Source organism: Chlorocebus sabaeus, chromosome 10, assembly GCF_047675955.1.
Source record: "Chlorocebus sabaeus isolate Y175 chromosome 10, mChlSab1.0.hap1, whole genome shotgun sequence".
NCBI lineage: Eukaryota > Metazoa > Chordata > Mammalia > Primates > Cercopithecidae > Chlorocebus > Chlorocebus sabaeus.
Window position 1 is genome coordinate 36,185,777 of NC_132913.1, and position 15,643 is coordinate 36,201,419.

Consider the following 15,643-nt stretch of genomic DNA (forward strand, 5'->3'; position numbering starts at 1 on the left):
GGCTGGGGAATTGTTTGCCAAGTGGGTTCAAGCTGTGGCCCTGCCCACAAGTATATGCTTGTATTAGCAGAGTCTGGAAGCTTCACTATTTATGAAAGGATTGGGCTTTTTAAGTATTATTTATACCAATTCATCTCTTTTCTGAGTTAGAATGTCTTATCCAATTAATTCATTGGTAATTCAATTACTCCCTCTCCTCTTAAAAGGGAACGGGTCAGCCTGGGCACAGAGGCTCAAGCCTGTAATCCCAGCACTTTGGGAGGCAGATCACTTGAGGCCAGGAGTTCAAGACCAGCCTGGCCAACATGGTGAAAACCCATCTCTACTAAAGGTACAAAAAATTAGGCTGGGCACAGTGGCTCATGCCTGTAATCCCAGCACTTTGGGACGCCGAGGCGGGTGGATCATGAGGTCAGGAGATTGAGACCACGGTGAAACCCTGTCTCTACTAAAAATACAAAAAATTAGCCAGGCATGGTGGCAGGCACCTGTAGTCCCAGCTGCTTGGGAGGCTGAGGCAGGAGAATGGCGTGAACCCGGGAGGCAGAGCTTTCAGTGAGCCAAAATCCTGCCACTGCACTCCAGCCTGGGTGACAGAGCAAGACTCCATCTCAAAAAAAAAAAAAAAAAAAAAAAGATACAAAATATTAGCCAGGTGTGGTGGCACATGCCTGTAGTCCCAGCTACCTGGGAGGCTGAGGCAAGACAATGAGCTGTGATTGTGCCACTTCACTCCATTCCGGGCAATGAGACCTTGTCTCAATAAATAAATAAACAAATAAATAAATAAATAAATAAATAAATAAGGGAATGGGTCATTTAAGGAAAACTAAAGTCATGTTCAGAGTTCCAAGCCATCTGCTGTGCAGTGGGGCCAAGTGGTCAGCTGGCTTCCAAAGCAGAGGCTGTTGGTGGCAGGCTGGCCAACGGCCATATTAATGTTCTATGAGATCTGGATGTTACTGGCTGTCAGTAAGTAATTTGTGTGTGTCTTTGGGAGGTAGGGAATTGGCAGGGAGGAATAGAAAGTAGGGGCATTTGGCTCTGGTAGAATTGAATATGAAATGAGTGATATGGAGGACACACAGTATTGAACATTGCTGCATCAGCATCTGTTTCGGGAAGAATTCCACAGGGGAAAGGATGAGGTCTCTTTCATGCCTCCACTAATCCCCAAGTTTCGTTCATAGCAACACTGTGGTTGTTTTCCCTTTTCTGGACCTGCCTGCCCACCCTCCCCCAGCCCAATTCATTTGGTTAAAGGAGTACTTATGACAGCCATAATTGCTGAACACAATTTTGCTCTTGGTCAGAGTTCCTTTGTCCAACAGAGGCACCTGACCTGGGCTGAGTCCATCAGAGTCCAGAAGTAAAACTGAAACTGAGAGAGAAAGAAAGAGTGCACGTGCTCTCTGATAATTCTCCAAGGGGATAATTATCGGTCTTTTTTTTTTTTTTTTTCCTGAGCTCAGCTGTAGTCCAACCTTATTTCTTCAAGAATTATAATTAAATCCTCTCTGTTTTTTGCTTTAGCTAGCCTAAGTATATTTCTGTTGTTTACAACCCAATACATCCGGATTATGCCCCTCCCTTGCTGCCATTCGTGGTATACCAGTTCCATGCCCTGTGGGGGGTGCTGTCTCTGGCTTGAAAGCCAATGGGTCTCAAATATCAAAGATCAAAGGAGCTCAAAAAGTTGGAGCTATTCACCCAAGTCTCCAATCAGTAAGAAGCTCTACCTGCTTGGCTTTGCTGGACAGTGAGTCAAAGGGGGAGAGTCTGAGATCCCATGGAAAGAGTGATGAGTCTCTACAATTCTGTCCTTGAATTTCCAATCCCATTGGTGTTTCTAACTGTGCTTAGTAATCTTCATTTACCTGAGTACTCTTCTATGTACAAACTTTTAGTGACTTCCCGCTGCTGGCTGAAGGCCACCTATACACTGTGACCTGCTGTTTAAGGCTCTCAGTGATTTTTCAATTTTACTCCCCAGATGTCTCCACACAACTTTGTACTTCTTTAACCCTGAGAGAACAAGTGCTTGCATACCTTGTCCCTTTGCCATTTTGGGCAAGAAGTCTGTACCTGTATGTTTTTCAGGATTTTGATTTATGTTGCCCTCTCAGAAAAATTTTACAAACATATGCCCCTACCATAAGGTAAGAGAAGGCTGCCTTCCTGGTATACTTTAGAACATCAAGCACTATTCTTTGTAATCTTTGCCAATGGAATAGGTATTCCTTTGGTTACTAATGAGGCTGAATAGTTATTCATGTACTTCAGGATAAGTCTTTTATGTATTGTGTTTTAATGGTCTTGGCTAGTTTTTCTACAGTGAATTTACAACTGTCATTTTTCTTGTGAGAATTCTTTTTTTTTTTTTTTTTTTTTTTTTTTGAGACAAAGTCTTGCTCTGTTACCAGGCTGGAGTGGAGTGGGGTGATCCCAGCTCACTGCAACCTCTGCCTCCCAGGTTCAAGCGATTCTCCTGCCTCGGCCTCCAGAGTAGCCCAGGTAATTTTTGTATTTTTAGTAGAGATGGGGTTTCACCATATTGGTCAGGATGATCTCGATCTCCTGACTTTTGTGATCCACCTGCCTCAGCCTCCCAAAGTGCTGGGATTACAGGCGTGAGCCACCACACCCGGCCGATAATTCTTTGTTAAAGATATCAACTCTTTGTCACACACGTTGCAGAAACCTTCCTTAACTGATTGTCTTATTTTGCTATTGCATACAGTTTTTGATGTATAGAACTTTATATTTTTAGGAGGTATAATATATTGCTTTTTTCCTTTGATGGTTGCTGTCTTGGGTTTTTGCTTAGAATGGCTGTTATTTCTCTTTTAATTTTTCTATAGCTTATCTTCCAGCTAGACTGAGGCTTTTTGAGGGAAGGATTTATTTTGTTTCCAAAGTTGTATCCCTTGACTCTACTCTCTGTTCTATTTCAGTGTAAGTGATCCAGAAGGAACAACTAATTCATTTGTTGGCTGCTGTGGCAGGCAGCTTTTTAAGATGCCCCGGATGATACATGACTCTTATTGTTCATACCCTTGTGTAACCCTTTCCCTCTGAATGTGTGCTAGACCAGTGACTTGCTTCTAATCAATGGAATATGGCAAAAATGATGGATGAGATTAAGCTATGAAGAACTGTGGTTTCTGTCTTATTCCCTCTTCTTTTTTTTTTTTTTTTTTTTTTAACCAGGCAACAAAACCCTGATTAACATTTTGAGCAGGTTCAGCTATTACTGAAACTGGTAATTTATAAACTTAAATTGGGGCAAATGGCTTTAGTGCAGACTAGTGCCATCACTGGTCACTACGAATGCAAGACTGAAGAATTAATAGCCACCCCTCAGATGGAGGAAGAGGTGCAGGGCTGACTCTTTCTGAATGTTGTAGTCAGAAAGAGTGCAGCTATCTTCTAGCCGCTTGCCTACAAAGATGAGACTCTGCTGGTCAGTGGGGGATGCCTTCTTTATCCTGGATCTTGGCCTTCACATTTTGGAGGAGGTCACTGGGCTCCACCTCCAGGGAGATGGTCTTGCTGGGCAGGGTTTTCAGGAAGATTTGCATTTTGACCTCTTGGAGGATGCGAGGATGCTGCAAATCGCCAATCACATTCAGCCACTGGAATACCTCCAGATGCTCGCTCAACAAGGCCATTTACCACTCTTCCCTCTTTCTTACTTGTTGCTGGTGATGCCTACAGCTGTATGAGGCCCACGTGATGAAGAATGGAGGGCAGCTTCTGGCCAAACCCCAGTGAGGAACTGAATCCTGCCAACAACCACATGAGTGACCTTGGAAGCGGATCCTTCCCCTGCTGAGCCTTGAGATGACAGCAGCCCTGGCGGCATGAGAGAGAACCTGAGCCACAGGACCTAGAAACATGGTGCCCAGATTCCTGACCTGATATGAAATAACAAATGTTGTTTTAAGCTGCAAAGTGTTGGAGTAATTTGTTACATGGCAATAACTAATACAAGCATTTAGTTCTTCTAGTCTTTGGGTATTTTTCTTTCACTTCTGTTGAAGAAAAGCCCATTCCATTTACTGCTTTTAAAAGTAAAGGGAAATCTCTATAGGGAACCCCATCAACTTTGGAAGTCTCAAGTGTCTTTATTGAACGTATATACAAGGAACTGATTTGCTAAGGATGCGGCTGTGTATTGCCATTGTGGGTAATGGAAAACGTTACTATTCATTCTTCCTTCCCACAACTTCTGAGGAGGATGGAGCTGGTGACTAGAGGATACCCTTTAGTTTTGCTGAGCACAGTGATAGGTTTGGGGCTGCAACCTGGGACAGAGCTGGGATACGTGGACTGGCTCTGTCTGCATCTGGGAGGAAGAGTCCAGGGGAAGTCAGGATGTGGGAGAGAAGAGCCACGTGGAATGTCAGGAGAGAAAGGGACTTTCTGTGGCTGCATGATGGGGATGGGACTCTGGAGACTACAGGTGTGCAGTAGAAATCCCTCATCTGTGTTTCTCAGTGCATTTTAGTAACGTTTACATGACTTCTTAATACAGCCCTGCAAGTGCATGTTTAGAAGAGCTACCAATGTTGAATTCTGTATTCAAATGGGGCATGAATGAGTCAGACAGAGTTTCTGGAAGACGAGGTAATAGCTGACAGGCAGGTCACGCGGGGTCAGCCCTGAGGCAGACAGGGGACTTTGAAGCCCTTTGCCTCCTGTATCTCAGCTCCTCACCGGGCCCAGTGCCTGGTGCCCGCATGCTGCCCTGAGACTGCCAATGCTCATTCACAGGTGCCCTCACCCTACCACCAGGACACAGAGCTTGGCTCTTCTCCCTCCTTTCCTCTCCCTCCTTAGACTCAATGGTTTGCCATCTTATTTTCCATAGCCCTGACTTTTTTTTCAGTGAGAATTAATACTAAACTGGAGGTTTAATCTAGTAACATGAATCTCAGTCAATGTGTCAGCTCTCCTGGAAGAGAAAGGGCTTTTTCTTTCCGATCAGCTAACGTCATGCTAAAGGGATGTGATAATCTTTACTTCTTCCCCACTGAGGCTCGGTTATCTGGCCGTTTTGAACTGAGGCGACAACTTTTGAGAGACATCCACATTTCCTACTCCATGGCAACAGATTATTTCTGCAAGTTTTAAAGGGATTTTTTAAACATCTTTAAAAATATTTTTTATCTGCTCATTTGATTTTTAATCTTCACTAGGGTCAGATTTTTTTTTTGTACTTATAGGAATGGCGCTGGGCCCCGGCAATCAGAAATGATTAGACCCACATGGTAACCTGCAAACCCCAGGGTTTGAGTTAAATGGCCATCCCAGAGGCTGCCGAAGATGGGGAGCTGATGTGAAAATTGAAGCAATTACCCAGATTACTCAGGCAGAAGAATGTCTGAGGCTTTTTTTCCCTTGAACAATCCAGATAATTGCTTCAATTTACACTTCTTACTGGCAGTAGAGACCGGTACAGAGATGGCTCTCCAGGAATGGGCTGAATAGAGGGAAACAGTGCTTGGAAAATGAGTCTGAAAACTCAGGGGGAGAAAAGGGTGGGAAAAATTCACATGCTTTGGCCTTGATTTCTACCAGGTTCAAGCAAGTTCAAGACTGTTCATTGTTGCCTGAGTGATCTAGGTAATTCTCTATTTTGTGTTTCATCTTCACAATGAAGCTTTTAGAGCTGAGGAAGTGTTACTGGTGGAGACGGCTGAATAAATCATGGCCGGGAACTTCAGGTTTGAGACCCTTACCCTGCGCTGTCTAGTGACTTTCCCAGTTCATTAACCATGCTCGAAGGACCTGCAAATCTTTGCTGCGAGGAGGCCTTGCAGGTCAGGAAGGAGAGGGGGCAGGTAGGTGCCTTCCTTGTAGAGCTTACTACACCTGTTAATTTAACTATGAGCACAAATCAAGGTAGAAAGACGTCATCATTCCCCAAAGCAGATGGTTCATTTACTGAGACCCTCAGGGATTCATTTCTGCAACCGAGAATCCACATTTGTTAAAACAATGGAATGAAAAATGAATGTATCGAAGATTTATTGAGTTGCTCCTTTCCGCCTGGCATTATGCCAGACCTTGGAATAATCATGTAATTTCATATTAATATAGAATTTTTGTTTTCTTTTCTCGTGTTTTCTTGGTGGGGGTAGGGGAATGGTTCTTTTAATCTCTTTACAGCCTCTTCCAGACTTTATTTCCAGTGCATTTTCTCAAATATTTCTCTTTTCATTCTCACTTATCCAGAGTAGATAATATTTTTAGCACCGTTTCAACAGATGGGGTAAAAAAATAAATAGTCAGAGAAGTTGAGTACATTTTCCAAAGTCACAACATTTGTTAGCAGCTGACCTGGAATGAAAAATAAAGGATCCTGAACCAAAGGCTCCATCTGCGATGCAACATCATTTCTTTCAGGTTCGTTACTGATTCATTTGTCTTTGCCATTATCATGATTGTGATGGATATGGATTGATCATTCAGAAAGTATTTATCAAGCATGTAAATAAGATATGATACCCACAACATAAAGAAGCAAGACACACACACACACACACACACACACACACACACACACACAGCATGAAGAAGAATACTGTGAGGTGAAAAGAACTAGAGAAGAGTATCGGACAATATGAAAGTGATTGCAGGGCAGGCAGACATCAGGTGCTGAGTCAGAGGGACTGATGACTTGAGAAGAAAGAGAGCCCTGTGGGCTAGAGCTGTTCAGAAAGGTTCCTTTAAATTCTATTTTTTTAAAAATTGTGGTAAAATACACACAATATAAAATTTACCATTTAACCACCTTAAGGTGCACAATTCAGCGGCATTAAGTCCATTCCCAACATGATGCAACCATCACCTCTATCTAGTTCCAGCACTTTCTCATTACCCCAGATGGAAACCTCTGTAATCGGGAAGATTTTGTAGAAAGTTTGGTAGAATCTTGAGGGATAGTTAAGATTTAGAGAGGCAGACAGGTGAGAGGAAATCCACAGGGCATTTTAGAGTGTGAGTCGATAGCACACGTAGACTGTCTGGAGCATGCTGAGGACTGCAGGGCTTTGTGGAGGGGAGTGCTGAGCAGGAGAGTTGGGTGACTCCCGTGGACTTTCTCTGTATAACAGCAGGTTTGCCTTTCCCTTTCCCTTTCCCTTTCAGGATCACCTTCCTCTAACATGTTCGGGGGAAGAAGCGTTGGTCTCACATCCTCCCAAGGGAAGCCCACCTCTCCTCTGTGGTTGTATTCTAAACCCTTTTTCAGCTTTGCGGTGGGATGGCTACTCTATCTGATCTCATCACTGCTGCATCTCTGGGATTCTGGTCCTCCTGCAACAGGATGCTGCTGTTGCTGCTGGTGCTGCCGCCATGTCCATCTCAGCCAGGAGCTGGTGGGGCAGGAGACTGTTTTTGTCTCTGCCTTGGGCTGTAATTCCTTCAAGCACCACTGACAGACTGAGGGGTGCAGAGACTTCACTGGAGGAAACTTTATCATGGGGGAAAATCCTCAAAACTGGATTCCATTTTTCACTTTTCCCAGAGTCCAAGGGTCCAGGATCATCCACAAGACACAATACTCCTCATCAGTACATTTTCTGGATCTTATTTATGGAACAATAAATGTTGAATTGACAGTGCCATCTAGATCAGTGCTGTTCAATAAAAATATCTCATGAGCTACATATGTAATTCAAACGTTTCTGGAAGTCAATTTTAAAAAGGAAAAAGAAACACAGGTGATGTTTTATTCGATTATTTAATATATTTTATTCAACCCAGTATATCCAAAGCATTTCCATTTCAACATGTAACCAACAAAAATAATTATCAATGAAATATTTTACAGTCATTTTCACACTGTCTTCAAAGTCCTGCTTGTATTTTACACTGATAGCCCATTTTGTTATGGACATTAAATTTTTATTAGAAATACTTGATCTGTGTTTAGATTTTATAAAATTTACAATTGAAAATGTGGATTTACCAAGTTTTTCCAAACACACTTAAAAGTTTCTAATAACTGAATTAGGTATCAGCTTCTAAATTTTAATTTTAATTAATTAAATGAAATAAAATGAAAAAATTCAGTTTCTCAGTCATACTCGTCCCATTTCAAGTACTCAGTAGCTATTTGTGGCTAGTAGCTATTGTCTTGGACCATGCAGATCTAGAAAGTCTAAGATCAACAGCACCAACTAATTGCCACAATTATTTGATTTGCTTTGTGTCCAAAGATGATTCCAGGTTAGTCCAATGATAAAAATCCTTCGCTTGACCATCAAGTTTTTTGCATGATTGGATTCCAAATTGCCTTTTGACTGAATTGCTTATTAATTCCACTCTAGTTACTCAGGTTTCCTCACTGTTTTTGGGCACATAAACTTAACCCAATCCCTGCACTGTGACTCTTGCTGTCCCCCACCTTCAAGATTTAAAGAACAGGCAAATTTATTGACTCATGAACAAGAAGTGTAGAGCACAGTGGGCTTTGGTTTTGGTGGATCCCAGTGGCTTAATCATGTCACCAAGGACCCAGGTTTTTTGGCCTCATGGTTTTGTCATATGCATCTTTGACTTCATCTCTGGTCTAGTTTTCCAAGAAGTCAGAGAATATTTCCAATAGCAATTGGAGCTGGATATTTCCCTCCAGCCAGAGATGGAAAGGTAGAGTAACATAATTTCTTTCCACAAATTTGGCAAACTTTTTATTTTGTCTCCTTGACATTTCTCTTGCTCATCCCTGAACCAATCATTGGGAAAAAGAATAGGGTGGTCACGTTTGACTGAGGCTAATCAAGACCCATTCTTGGATGTTGGGACAACTCTCCAAACCACATTCTTCCTATACAAGAGGAGAAGTGGGGAACTCATCATCTCAATGACCAAAACACCTCTTTTCGGCTTTTTACTTCCTTTTTTTTTTATTTAATAAGTTGATTTATTTAATGTAATTTCAAACAATTATGAATAATGCAATGTACAGTAGAATCACATCCTGATTTTATTTAGTAACACTGACCAAGTTTAACTCCATATGAAGTGTAAAGCTTGATATCATTTATGAGGTCTATCAACTGTACCAAAAGTAGAACATTTAAAAACAACCATCTGAATGTCAAGTTTTTTCTCCATAAAGGACTTGCCACCTTAAGGGCCCCACGTCTGCCTGAAACATGAGCCACATCAATGCCAGTAAAGGCCTGTATAACCTAGTCTGCATCCTGGAAACCTCTGCTGCCTGGGGCCCCCCACACTAGCTGGTCTCCTGGGAGAGGGAGCAGGCAGGTTCTGGGAGTCAAGCACATGTTTGAGCAAGTAGCACAATAATCCATCTTAAGAATCTTCATTCTGGGATGGCTCCACAATTCCTAAACAGCAGTCTGCTAACTCCACAAACAAGGGCTCTTGCATGTAGGCTCTCATGAGCTTTGCTTTGTCTTCCCCCTGATCGAGGTTGACCATCAACTGCCTGAGGTGTGGATTGAGCAATAAGCTTCTTAATGTTGCAGATTCCCCTAAATTCTTTAAATTCTGCGAAGAAACTCTGTCTTCTTCCTCATCACTATTGAGAAAATCAGCTATAGAGTCATCATCATCTTTGTTTTCCACAGGCTTTATGGTTTTGGTAGGAAGAGCTGATCTTATTTTTTTCTCAACAGGACGAGCTTCAGGGTTGCACTGTTCTTTGTGCTTCCGGAAGCAGGCTACAGAGCAGTAGGGCACGTGGCAGGCTGGACAGCGGTATTTGGGCTTCTCCAAGCAGATCATGCAGACGACGGTGCTACATCTCAGCGACGCCATGGTCTTGGGGAAGGAGACTTTTACTTCCTTTTTTATCTTTTTTTTTTTACTTCCTTTTTTATCTTTTTTTTTTTTTTTTTTTACTGTGGTAAAACAGATACAACATAAAATGTACCATTTTAACCATTTTAAAGTGTACGGTTCAGTGGCCTTAACTATGATTACATTGTTACGCAGTTATCACCATCATCTGTCTCTAGAATGTTTTCCATCTTCCTGAACTGAAATTTTATACCCATTAAATAATAACTCCTCATTTCCCCTCCCTGCTGTATCTTGGCAACCAGCATTCTGCTTCCTGTCCCTATGAACTTGACTACTCTAGGTACCTCATATAAGTGGAATCATACAGCATTTGCCCATCTGTGACTGGCTTACTTTCACTTAGCATAATGTCTTCAAGGTTCATCTCTGTTGTAGCATGTTAGAACTTCTTTTTAGGGCTGAATGGTATTCCATTGCATATATACAGCATATTTTGTTTACCTATTCATCAACTGATGGACATTTGGGTTGCTTCCATCTTTTGGCTATTGTGAATACTGCTGCTATGAACACAAGTGTACAGATACCTGTTTGAGTACCTGATTTCAATCTTTTTGGGGGTATTAGAAGTAGAATTGCTGGATCATATGGAAATTCTATTTTAAATTTTTCGAGGAACCACCATACTGTTTTTCATAGCAGTCGTACCATTTTACATTCCATTAACCATGCACAAGAGTTTTGATTTCTTTATGTCTGGGCCAATACTTCTTTTCTTTTCTTTCTTTCTTTCTTTCTTTTTTTTGATAGTAGCCATTCTAATGGGTGTGACATGGCATCTCATTGTGATTTTGATTTGCATTTTCCTGATGATTAGTGATATTGCATACTTTTTATGGTGCTTATTGGCTATTTGTATACCTTTTTTGAAAAAATGTCTTTTTAAGTCATTTGCTCATTTTTTATTTTTTAACAGCCAGTAATCAATTTATTAAAATAGTTGACTTAAGCATCTCCAGTGGTGACTTCCACCTCAAACTCTTGGTTCAATACTGGTGGAAGTAATCTGCTTAACAATCTCAGAAGGACTGAGTCAATGAGTTGCTTGTGGATTCTCATCTGGAAATGATCCCATGTCTTAGAACCTTCACCAAAAGGAGTTTTTCTTGTAGCGATTCTCAAAGTCTTAATAGGCATTTGTACTGGTCCTTTCACTTTGAGATTTTTTCCTTTGCTCCTCTGATCAAGTCAGCACACACCTCCTCCAGGGATTTTATGCTGCGGCCCATAAAGAGTGATTTGAATTCAGTGAATTGCCACCTCCGGCTCCACGGGTGTTTTTCCAGTATCTTTAAAAGCCACGGCTGCTGCGCGTCTTCCTGACCAACTGGTTCCTCGGTGAGAGCAACAGCAGTGAGTCAGGAGCAGGAGCCGGAGCAGGCAGACTACAGCTTGCCACCACCTTGACCGTGTTTTTCTCAAAGAGCTTTAATTTCTTTTTCTTTTTCCTTTCTTTTCTTTTTTCTGTTCTTTTCTTTTTTCTTTTCTTTTCTCTCTCTCTCTCTCTCTCTCTCTCTCTTTCTCTCTTTCTTCTTTCTTTCCTTCTGACGGAGTCTCCCTCTGTAGCCCAGGCTGGAGTGCAGTGGCACTCACTATGGATCTCAGTGGATCTCAGCTCACTGCAACCTCCGCCTCCCGGGTTCACGCGATTCTCCTGCCTCAGTCTCCCGAGTAGCTGGATTATAGGCATGTGCCACCACACCCGACTGAAGTATTTTTAGTAAAGATGGGGTTTCACCACGTTGGCCAGGCCGGTCTGGAACTCCTGACCTCAAGTGATCCGTCCACCTCGGCCTCCCAAAATGCTGGGATTACAGGTGGCCTACACCTGGCCTAAGAACTCTAAATTTTAAATAGCTTATTTACAAAGCACTCTATGCCTCAGGTCAAATATTTCTCAAGCAATATGCCAAGAACTATACAGATTTTATTACCTAATTTAAAAGATATATAATTTTAAACTAAGACCCAGAGAGGTAATAGGATCTGTATAAGAATGCTCGAAATAGTGAAAATAGCCCTGTATCTGGAGGTTTAGCTCTGCCACTGTCATGATTTCTAATGTACAACATACCCATGCAAGTCACTTTATATTATTTCATAGGTTAAAGACCTTTTTACCAAAAAAGAAAGAAAAAATTTTAAATCAAGTCCTTACTCATGCCAGGACCTGTGCTAAAGTGTGCGTGTGTATATAACGTTTCTCACTGAAGTCTCCTGAAACCTCTGTAAGACAGGTTCTACAATTATCCCCATTTTACAGATGGAAACATGAATTTAGAAATGTTAGGTCACTAGCTAGAAATAATGCAGCTAGTAAGTGACAGTTATTTGAACAGAGTCTGGCATCACAGACTGTACTCTTTTAACTTAAGCACACATACAGAATTTGGATACTTTTGTGTCACAGATAATATAGGGAATTTCAATATGTAAAACAATTCAATTAGTTCACAATTTTAGTCAATTTGGTACATATCATTCAATGCTTATAAACAGAAAATAATAGGAAAAATCAGTCAACAAACACCTGGGGAGAGACGGAAAAGGCAACTTCATTTCTCTTTTGATAAGATTCTAAATACCACAAATAGGAGAAAACAGCCAAATCAAAAGTTAGGAAATCCGTAACTTCAAGCTTCAAAAAGGGTAAGGTGTGTCTTTAAGAAGCAAAGATTTAGGGAAGTCCCATTTGGGCACCTCTCACTCTGGAAAATGAGACAGCTGTTCTCCTTTCTCTTTCTTTTGCCTATTAAACCTCTGTTCCCAAAACGCACCTCCCCCTTCCCCTCCCAAAAAAAAAAAAAAAAAAAAAAAAAAAGAGGCAAACATTTAAAACAACACCTCTGGTTTAACTCTGTGTTAACACCTCTGGTTTTTCTCTGGTTTAACTTCTGTGTTAACAGGAAAAGACTACTTTATCACATTTAGCTTGAATGCTAAGTAGTAACATTTACTAAGGTGCACAGTTCACTGCTTACTGTGAACTGTGTAGTTTACTACTTTACTACACAGTAACCCACCCTGGACTGATGGCTTCTTCAGGAATGCTGAGGGAATGTGAAACACAGGAATCCTGATAATCCTGCATTCTTTGAGCATCCATTATAATCAAGCTGATGTTTTTATCCGTCATCATTGTGTATAGTTCCTTTGCTGTGATTGCTCCTTTCTCTTTGGTCTCACAGTTTTCATTCTTTTCACCATTGCTCTTTTGGATTTTGTCTTTGGAATCCAATACATTCTCCAAAGAACCTTTAGCCAGTGTGCCACTATTCTCTCTTCCTGTTTCCTGGCTTTTCTGTTGTAGACACTGTGCTTCCTCCTGTTTGTCCTTTTCCTCAAGTTTTTTCCAGACTTCAGCTTCTTTATATCTTAGTTTAAGGCTTTCAGAGAGTCTTTCAGCTTCTTCAATGGCTTTTTTGACGTTTGCAGGTCCAAGTATTGAATGGAAGTAATCCTCTTAGTGCTTATTTTCTCTGGTTTAACTTCTGTGTTCTTATTGAGGTCTTTTAGTGAAGAACTGAGGTAGAGTTCTTTAGGAACTGAAGCCACAACAGGCATGGTGAATTATCTTTAATTTTCCATGTTCACAATGGATGCTACATTTCCTTAAAAGTAGGTTTTTCTGTGGTGTCGGGCACGCTTCACTAACACCAGCCTTCTTGCCAAAGGCCCATCTCCCAAGAACTCGAGGGAGAATTAGTCTTGGCTACCAGGATGGAATCCAGCCCAGCTCATCATCCTTTGCCCATTTTTTAAATTTTTTTTTTGGTTGTGAGTTATAGGTATTCTTTTTATATTTTGTATATTAACTCCTTATCAGATGTATTATTCGTAAATATTTTTCCCATTTCATGGGTTGCCTTCTCACTCTGTTGATAGCATCCTTTGATGTGCAAAAGTTTTAATTTTTATGTAGTTAAATTTATCTTTTTTTTCTTCTGTTAACTATCTTTTTTTTTTTTTTTTTCCCTGAGATGGAGACTGACTCTGTCACCCAGGCTGGAGTGCAGAGGCACAATCCTGGCTCTCTGCAATCTCTGCCTCCTGGGTTCAAGTGATTCTTCTGCCTCAGTCTCCAGATTAGCTGGAATTACAGGCACGTGCCACCATGGCCGGCTAATTTTTGTATTTTGAGTAGAGACCGGGTTTCACCAGGTTGGTCAGGCTGGTCTCAAACTCCTGACCTCAAGTGATGCACCCATCTCAGCCTCCCAAAGTGCTGGGATTAACACGCGTGAGCCACGGCGCCTGGCCTGTTACCTATCTTTTGGTGTCCCTTTTCAATTGTTTTGAATCCTACTTAGCCCATTTCCTATATTAAGCCTTCTCAGACATCACTGAGAAGTTCATCCTCTGTACTCCCACTAGTTTCTAAGCTGCCTGAGGGCAATAACTTATTTTGCAACTTCCCTTCAAATGAGAGGCCCTGTGGTATCTCCCTTGAAAAGGATTCACTTAATAAATCTAAATTTACAGAATGACAGCAAATGCCATTTGCTCAGTTAATAGCTGATGGATGAACAGATGAACGAATGAATGATGACTGAACACAGTGACACACAGACACGTCTCTGTCCACTTGACATAATCCTGATCTCTTCAGATAAATCAGTGTATGCAAGGTTCTGGGCATCTTCTGGTGGGCTCAGGGAAACTGAGAATTGGATTGTCCTCTCCAGTATATTATGAAGTTGACTATTTAAGATGAAGGGTCTCTGAGCCACAGCCTGAGAATTACTTAATTTAAAAACAGATGAGAAGGTGGTGCTTTTTAATTTACTTCCACTGCATATCAGGAAAGGAAATAAAACTGGTACTACTTAACAAGGGTTTATAAAAGTTGATTTTAGTAGATCTGTCCTGTCAGCTAGGCAGAGAACACTTGTATTTTCAGGTATTACCCGAATTTAAGCAACAGATGTGTTCCTAAAATTAACTAACTTATTTGTTTTATGATCATTTGTTCAGCACCCAATAACATCTAACGTTCAAGAGCCTATACCATATACATGTCAGGCACCATGCCAGGCGCTTTAAAAGCATCGTTTCTTTTAATTCCCTCAGAAACCACAAGATGATATTATTCCAAGGACAGAGATGAGGAAACTGAGTCTTAAGGAAATTAAATACCTTGCCGTGGGTCATACGTCTAGTAAGTGACTGAGGTGGGATTCACACTCAGGCATTGCTTCTTCCTAGGGTAGAATCCTTATTCAGTATACTGCCCACTATGTGCTAGATGCTACAGACACAAAGATATTAAGCAGATATCTCCGCACAAGTGCAGTGCTAGAGACAGGCACAAGAGATTAGGGGAACATCAAGGAGGGCCACCAACTCTTTATAGGTGTTTAGTGAGCTGGGAAAATCTCTCTGCAGAAGGAGGGTTGAACTGGGTCTTAAAGGAAAAGGAAGTCCTGGAAAAATAGAGCGGACACCCAGTTGTTCTGCCAGCCCGGCACCATGTCTGGGAATACCATCCCTCTTCTTTTGGGAAGCTTCCCATCAGGGGATTCCTCCATAATCTTACAAAGTCCCTGATTCTGGTTGATTAGTTTAGCCCTAGACGCCAACCTAAACCAAGGCCAATCAAACCCAACCTCTGAACAAACATCCATCCTTATCTAGTGGTAGAAGTTGAAGAATGAAACCCAGGGGCTATTGGGAGATGTTTCCCAAGTGATTTTCTCTTGGGAGCAGGATGATCCAGACCTAGTTATCTAGAGATTTTAACCGGAAGTATTGGATATGACCTCCATCCTGTTCCTGACTTGGGCAGCCACATCTGACTTGCAGG

At 41.5% G+C, this 15,643-nt stretch overlaps 1 pseudogene; it reads right to left on the reverse strand.

The window, feature by feature from the left end:
• Positions 1–9,308: 9,308 nt before the first annotated feature.
• Positions 9,309–9,803, reverse strand: LOC103217060 (zinc finger HIT domain-containing protein 3 pseudogene; annotated as a pseudogene).
• Between the last annotated feature and the right edge of the window lie 5,840 nt (positions 9,804–15,643).